The following is an 8,863-nucleotide window of genomic DNA, read 5'->3' as shown; positions in this document are numbered from 1 at the left end:
GCCCTACTCAATGCCTAATTTTCATGTGTATATGTGGCAATGGCACACAGGTGCACCTTAGTCCTCAAAGTAATATCCTCACCCTTTAAAATGCTAATACATCTTTGTATCCCTTGACTGCTGCTTCCATGAGCATAGATTGTAGATCCAAGTAAGACAAAATTCTTAACAACTTCCACTTTCACTCCGTTTATCCTGATGTTATTAGATCAGCTGTGAAGATTTTGGTCTCCCTTACATTGAGTTGTAATCCACATGAGAGGCTGCAATCCTTGATCTCCATCAGCAGTGCTTTGATTCCTCTTCACTTTCAGCCACAAAGCCTTTGTCATCTGCAAACCTTGGGTTTGTAATCAACCTTAATTTATTATCTATGCCACATTCTTATTCATATAACCCAGCTTCTCTGACGATTTGCTCAGCACACAACATGCAAATTGTGAGAAAATGCAACAGTAAGGCACACCTGTCTGATCTGAAACCACGCAGCATTCCCTTGTTCTGTTTGCCAACCGCCTCTTGATCCACGTGGATGATACCATGGATAAAGCACACAGGCAAAATTTTACCGAAAGTCACCCAACAATGGTTGCAACAGTGAATTAATAGATAACTGCTAGAATTTCAGGCCAGATTCAGAAGAGGGCGTGAAATAAGGGATATCATTGCTGATGTCAGATAGACCTTGGCTGAAACACAGAATACCGAAAAGGAGTTGACTTGTGTTTCATTGAATATGCCAAAGTATTTTGATTCTGCAGACTATAAAAAGGCATATACCAGAAACTGCATTACAAACAAAAATAGCAATAGTAGAAAGCAGTGTGTAACCTCACATTATGGAAAGTCAACCAGAAGCTATTAGAGGTGTTTCATGATAAAATAGTGAAAGAGATAGATGGTTGACATTTTGGACTACTAATGGATGGATTTTCCCACAATTTCTCACATACACAAAGTAACTCAAACCTAGAAGAATACATTTAAGTTTAGGTATTTGGCATGTCAGAAAGGGGAAAAGAGAATTTATATATTTATGCAAGATCTTGTAAGTATAATAGACTAAGAATAACTAGAAAAAATGTGTAAATATATCAATTCAATTTATTGAACTTTGAACTCGGACTTCAGTAGTTTTTAAAAAAAATTATTGGGCACTTACAGATATTATAACAACATGTAATTCAATTAGATCAAGCATAATTGTAAAATTGCTGCCACCATCATTTTCAAAACATTTCCTTTCTTCTTGAACTCTTTGATATCAACTCCCCTTTATACCCTCCTCCCCTCCCGTACCCCTCAGGAACCCTTATTTTATATGTATACACACACACACAAACATTTGCCGTATCTTACACCCTCCAATATACCCATTCACATACAATTCTGTTATTCATTCCCCTCAAATGAAATTATACAGTCATCGTTGCTATGCACCCCCCTTCATTTACCCTCAGGGAATCATCACTCCCATTACAGTTTCTGAAGGGTTTATCTATCTTGTATTTCATGCATCAAATGACCATATATACAAATAAACATACACAGGTCTCACAAGATAATTGAGGTGAAGCTAAGACCATAACTCTAAGGGGATGAAATATTAAGGAACTAGAGAATATTTATGTGCTTCACCAGTGCTATACTGCATCCTGGATATGTAATTCCTTCTGTGTGGCCTTTCTGTGAAGGACTGTCCTATTAGCTTACAGGTGGGTTGTGGGTCTCCACGTTGTCTATACTCCTTCACATCAATGTGATTGCTTCTTTTTGAATTTCTGATGCCTATTCTCATTGCTACCTCATGATCACACGGGCTGGTGTGCTTCTTCCATGTGGGCTTTGCTGCTTCCTTCTAGATGGCCACTTGTTTACCTTCAAATCCTTAAGACCCCATATGCTATTTCTTTTAACAGCTGGGCACCATCAGCTTTCTTCACCACATTTGTTTTCACACACATTTTTACTTCAGCGATCATGTTGGGAAGGTGGGTATCTGATAATGCCACACTATTCAAACAAACAGTTCTTTATTGAGGTAAGGATAAAGACTGCTTCCGTACTGTATTCCTAGACAGACAGATATATAGGTGATACAGAGATAGAGGTATATAGAGAGAACTACACTTGTGTTTATGTATTTACACACTTAACCATATTCATAGCTATATATAATTTTTTACTTTCCTATTCTTTCCTCCTTATCATGTTTACCAGCTGTTCACCTCTCATTTATTCCTCCTGCATACATTCCAGTTAATCCAACATGACCAGGAATGCTTCATCTTCCTCACCATCAAATTTAGAACTTATTATTCCCCTGTCCCTGTCATTATTTGCTCATCACTCCCCACTCCTAGGCCCTCTTGAAACTGTCGGTCCAGTTGACGTTCTCTTGGGATTGCTTATCCTGCCTGTCTTACATAGACACCAAGAGAAAAGAGAGAGAGAGAGAGAGAGAGAGAGAGAGAGAGAGAGAGAGAGAGAGAGAGAGAGAGAGAGAGAGAACATACAAAATTCCAAGTCTTTTTTGTTTTGTTTTTGAAATGTCAGAAGTGGAATGAGCCACCATTTTGGCTTTACAAAGGTGGGGGCACCACACTACCCTGATTCTCTGGGACATTCACAGCGTGCTATCTTCACTGGAGAAGAAACGGAATTCACGGGAATGTCCCCACACATTTCCAAGTCTAACTGGGGTCCTGAACCAAAGGAGACGAGTACCCTTCTGTTAAATAATGAGCAGGCAATGTCATAATCCATTGGTCTAATGCCCTTTTCTTTCAGGGATCCATAGCCCAGGGCCCACTTGCCTGTCAGCACTTATACCTTTTATATATCAGCATTAGTGTCTGAGGGGCGCTGCTTCTACAAGACCGCATTGCTCTTCCTGGAGTCAAGGATGCAGTGGTCTAGTGCCCCACTCCCCACCTTGCTGAACCTTTAGATTTTCAGCATGGCTCCCTTGTGAATATCCTCCACCCAGTTCAGATGAGGTGCCAAACACTAACCGCCCCCACCCTCCCACTCCTCCACCCACACACAACACCAAGTTTGGAGTCTAATATTGAGATACTTTGGGGACTTCGTGGCTTTCTCCCATTGCTGATCTGTTGCGCGCCCCTCTTGCTTTGACCCCACGTGGGCAGGTAGGGCCAGCCACACTCCCCGAACTGTATGTTTACTGTTGTCCTCTGTAGCACTGTCGTCTATGGAAGGGACGTCCTATCTCCAGCTGAGGCCGGCCCTGAAGTCCTCCCTGTGAACTGGCTTTTCTCAGCCGGAACATCGCCATCAAGCTTGGCTACCAGAATGAGGTCTACTCTCTCTCTCTCGCCTTTTCCTGTGGAAACATAAACGGTACCCTCCCCTTGGGTGTGATAGTACCCTTTCCCCATTGCCATCTTCGTTCTTCTCCTATCCCTCTGTGCGCCCTAAAGCATTTTAGGCAAGGGGGGCATGAAAGAGGTCTTTCCGCACAGGTGCTGTCTGCATCTTTTTAATTTTTTTAATTTTCTTTCTTTGTTTTGTTTTTATGGATAATGTATGCCTGGCTCCTGCCAGAGTATCTGGTCCTCAGTCCAGGAACTGTGTGACGTGTTCATTTCCCCTATCCCCATTCTGTGGTTTAAACTTACCTCAGTGACCCATGTTTTAATTGTCCTTTTGTGTTGGGCTGACATTGCTCAGCATAATTTCCTCCAAGTCTTTCCATTAGATGAGGTGCCTCATCGTTTCTTCACTGTTTTTTTTAACTGATGTGTCGCACTCCATTGTGTGCATATACCAGAGTTTTTTCGTTCATTCATCTATCAATGGAAATTTAGTTTGATTCCAAATCTTTGTTTGTGGACTGTGTAGCAGTAAACATTGGAGCACAGATGTCTGGACATAGCCTGTTTCTTATTTCTTCTGGGTGTATGCCCAGTAGTGGAATTGGGTCATCAGTTACCCTATTTCCATCTGTTTTAGGTATTGTCAAATGCTTTCAATAGTGGCTGTGCATATCTACAAGACCACCCCAATGGATTAAAGTTCCTATCTCGCCACACCATCTCCAAGATTTATTGCTTTCTGTTTTGTTGGATTGGGCTTTCCTTGTGAGTTTTAGGTGATATCTCATGGTTATTTTGATTTGGAACATTTTCTCATATGTTTATTGGCCATTCAGGTTTCCTCTTCTGTGAATCTTTTGTTCAAGTCTTTTGTCCACCCCTTAGTGGGCTATTCATTTTTTTTCTTATTGTAAGTTTCCAGGGTTATGTAGATTTTAGTAATAAGACCTGTTTCTGATATGTCATTACTAAATATCTTTTCCCAGTCTGTGGGTTCTCTCATTACTCTCTTGATGAAGTCTTTCGATTCACACATCAATTCAATTTATTGAACTACGAACCACGAGATCAGTAGGCTTCATAAGAAATATTGAGTATTTTAAAAATTGCACTTCATTGTGTAAATTACTCTCATGTTGAATGTATACTTATATTTGAGTACCAGTTTGTGCACAGTGAATGCAACAGAAAGAACTTAACGTCAAAATGCGTAGTCGTGTTTACGCCAGAGCCTTTGTAAGAGCTTTTTTATCATGGAGACAAATACTTGTCATAGGCAATTAGAGAAAATAATTCTTTGAAGGAGAGAGAGTACTTGATAATTTTGGCAAAGAATGACACCATATTTCATAGAAGTAAATGTTCTTTTTCTTCAAGTTTAGAAGGGGGAAATGAATCCTTATTAATATATTTCTTCCAAAATATGTTTAATAATGTATATATGCACTTGATCAATAGTTTTCAAATAGGAAGAAACTCCTTCACATGGAGTGAGGAAGCACATGGGGTAATAAACTGAATATTTGAAGAATCCCCCACAATTGACTTAATGGGGAGATATACAATGAAGAGTTGGCCAATAGTAGTAGGTCTGTCATCAGTAATATTAAAAGCCGAGAAACTTGTATTTCTATTCATTGATGTGCTCTTACACTAGCCACAGTGCCTGTCTCCAGGATCCCTGTTGGATGAAACTCTTAAATGAAATAATTCATTCCATTGAAACATTTTTTTTCCTATCTCTTGTCTAAATACTTTCCTGGGAGTGTGACAAGAGCTGGGAGAGGAGGGACCTGAAACCTCTAGTCCTTCTGATAATAATGTGCCAGGCATTATTCATCAAGGTTAAAAAATGATTCTAGTCTTCTATCCACAAACTTCTTTGGGGCACTTGCAAAAAATATAAACTATTCTTTGGGCAAATAAGAGGATCTATTATTCTGTGGAGAAAGATTCTGAGAGTAGTTCATGATACTGAAAATTAGCTGGCAATAAGTTCAAAAAAAAGAGAAACTATTTCAAATAATTTTAACAGGAAAATAAACTAAGCTTCTCCAGCTACTATGAAAGAGTAAAATGAAGGAAAATATCATCAAGTTTGATGTAAAACAAAAAGAAAAGAGACTTAGGTTACTTTGCATACTTAAATCAAAATGCCATTGGTTGAAGAGCCTCATATCGATAAGTGACTAAAGGAATTTAAAAGAAATTTTGGGATAATAAAACATCAGTTAAGAAAAATCAACAATAATGAAATATATGGCCTTAAATGAGGAAATTTTCTTGGCTTAATTTTTTTAAATCTCAAAATATCAAGTATTGCTGTAGAAAATAATGTAGAGATTACAGAGGAAATCATGACCATAAAAATTAAAATAACCAAGGAAGCAGGCAACATATGGAGAAATTCCAGGTTGTAGAAGCAATACCATGAGGGGAGTGTAAGCAATACTAACAGGAGCATGACAGAAAATGTCATACACTAACATAACTCATTAAGCCTATAAAGTCTATGCTTCCAGTTATTTTCCAGATCACAAACTTCCTCCTCCTAAAAGATCAGGTCCAGCTGGTTTAAGAGACTTGTACAGCAAGGACACCTATGAGTGCTAAGTGACTACAAATGGCAGTCCAGCACTAACTCGGGATTTGAACTAAAAATGAAGGATTTGAGCACACATCCAATTAGTTATACTGAGCATCCCAGATGACCTTGCCAAGACTCCATCTGTAATTTTGAACTCCATCTTGGCCGAAGGCTGTACCCATACTCATTAGGAAGGCCCAGAAAAGAGCTCTTAAAAACTATATGACTACACAAACTGCCTAAATGAGAAAGTCAACCCCAAGATTCTCAATGAAGGTAACAGCTCTACAGAAACTGTTTACTTTGTAAGTTCAAGTACACGGCTGCATATGACACGCCTTCCACATAGGTCATTCAGTGTTGTCTATGACATATTTTCCCTGAAGTTCTCTATTCTTTAAATAAGTCCCTGACCACAATTTTGACTTTCTAGCCTTTTTTTTCTATGCCTGTCTGCCAGGACTTAGTAAATTGATATATGGTAAATGTGAGCAATGTGGTGATGAAGATCATTATACAAAGCCTGTGGATACATTGGAATTAAGTTCTAGGAGTAGAATTTCTAGCTCAAAGAGCATAGAGCACAGAAAGGTGAATAGAATTATGATAATAATTATGCATGTTGCTACTAGGCATGCTTTGTGACTAAAGCAACGATACCTATTAGCACGGCCTCTTCATCTAATTCAAATGGGTTAGAACCTAAGACTGAAAAACTGAAAATTGCCTTAGGCTGAGAAAGCAAAAAGCGACTCTTCCATTTGATGGACTAAGAGGATGGACACAGCAGATAAAGGCAACTATAAGTTCTCATGAAGCATTTTTCTCCAAGGTCACACAGCAGCTGTAACAATCAGCTCTTTGATTAACTGTTCCCATTCCATTGATGCTTCCAGTCCCACCTTGTTATATGCATCTTTTACTAAGGACATCGGATTGCTAAAACACCCTCTCCCGATACCAAGATACCAAATAATCTCGACCTAATTCTCCTTTCCCTACTCTCTACTCCCTTTCCTACTTCCTACTCCTACTAAGAAAGAGCAAGTGAGCCATGTTCCTCAGCCCCCCCCTCTTAATCACTCTTGATAAATCTAAACCCTCTTTCTCATTGAGTCACGTGTCATGGTTCCCCTGAATGTCTTCCCTCACTGTGTCGAGTACGTAAATAGGATTGTGTCATATTAGAGGCATGTGATTGATTGTTTGGGGCATTGGCAGAATCTGGTCACCTCAGATTTTGATATAGCATTATGCACAGTCATGTTTCTTACTAGCTCAGATCTTAACTACTAAGTCACACATCTCTGCTGCAGTGGCTTCTCTGTCCACTGAAGCATTATCTACTTTTCACTCTCTACTACTTAATGCTTTTCCCTACATATTTCTCATTCCCATAAGACAGTATGGTGTCTGGTAAGCACTGGCAGCAATAGACTACTAAGCCCAGGGTCAGTAGATCAAACTGGTCAGCTCATCCTGCTAAGGAAACCTAAGGCTCTCTGCTAGTGCAGACTGAAGGTCTCAGAAAACAGTAGGGCCTCTTTAACCCTGTCCTATAGAGACTGAGTTAGAATCAAGTTGATGCCCGTGAATTTGGAATTTTATTGCATTTACTTGCTAATAGCAAAAGGTTTCTGAATCCATTCTGACTTAAATGATTATAAATTGCCTTAATATCCAATCATGAGTATTTTACAAGCAAATAATGCTTAACACATCAAATTATACATTTGGTTTTCTACCTATAATATTACACAACCTTTACCATTTATATGACATACTGTATATATGACAAAGACAGAACAGGGGATCCTGCCTGCTAAGGAAATGAACAATGCACTCTGTGGAAACAGACCTGGTAAACATCTTAACCTTGAAGCCAGGCCCTGGTCAACATTTGAAACATACTGACTTGGACCCATAGCCAAGATAAATTTGAAAGAAAGCATGCATTAGATCCAAGGACTGACATAGTAACTAATTAGAAGGCAGCCTGACCATCTTCAGAGGTGTAGCCTCTTCCTCTTTGAAATTGTCTTTAAAAACTAGAAGAAATCCCATACACAACATCCTCCTCTTCTCTCAGCTTTGTGAGGGAGAGGAGCTTCATTCTGAAAGCATATTTTATCTATGGTTAAGGGATCCTTCCAGTCTGAAGAGAAGAACTGCTCCATTTATTTTTAAGTGATCTTAGGTTTTAATAAAATTTTGGTTTAATTCTTTGTTACTACTATATGTGTGACAGTGTGTGATCTCAGCTTATCTCTGGTTACAAATCACATGGGTAAACCTTGCTGGTCCCCCTGTGGATTACACCTGGCAGTAGCAATCACAGTGAACAGTAAAGTTAAACACATGGTAATTATACTTCATGCTTTTCTATTCCTACTTGCCCTTCACTACTTCCAATCTATTAACAAGAACTATCTACTTAATCTGCAAAAGATAGATTTTAATGCATTGTCTTTTCTTTATCTTCACTCTCGCAGTCTTGTTCAAGCATAAGCTTATTGCATCTAGTCTTTAAGATAAATTCCCAATTTTCTTTCCAGTCATGTTCTTATTTCTTGTAATATCTCATACTAAATTGATTTTTTTAATCATAGCAATTTATTTTCTTCACTCCTGTTTCAATGTTATGGAGATAGACAAATATTCAATATCTAACAATGGAGAGATCAGATTAACAGCACTTTATTAGTCAGGAAGAAGTTCACCACATGCCATGTATTGAACTTGAGAACAGAGTTTATAATAGAAGATGTACAAGAACAGGCTGGCTTCATAGAGAAAGAGTGATGAAAATGAATATATGGAGCCATACCTTTACATTATATACCCTTACCCTCCAACTGGTTTCTACTCAAATCCACTTGGAAAGTGTGGGTATATGTTGGGGGATTTAGTGATTTAAGTGTGTGTGTGAGACATGTGA

This window comes from Tenrec ecaudatus, chromosome 3 (assembly GCF_050624435.1).
Source record: "Tenrec ecaudatus isolate mTenEca1 chromosome 3, mTenEca1.hap1, whole genome shotgun sequence".
In the NCBI taxonomy this organism is placed as follows: Eukaryota; Metazoa; Chordata; class Mammalia; order Afrosoricida; family Tenrecidae; genus Tenrec; species Tenrec ecaudatus.
Note: the sequence above shows the minus strand (reverse complement) of the source record.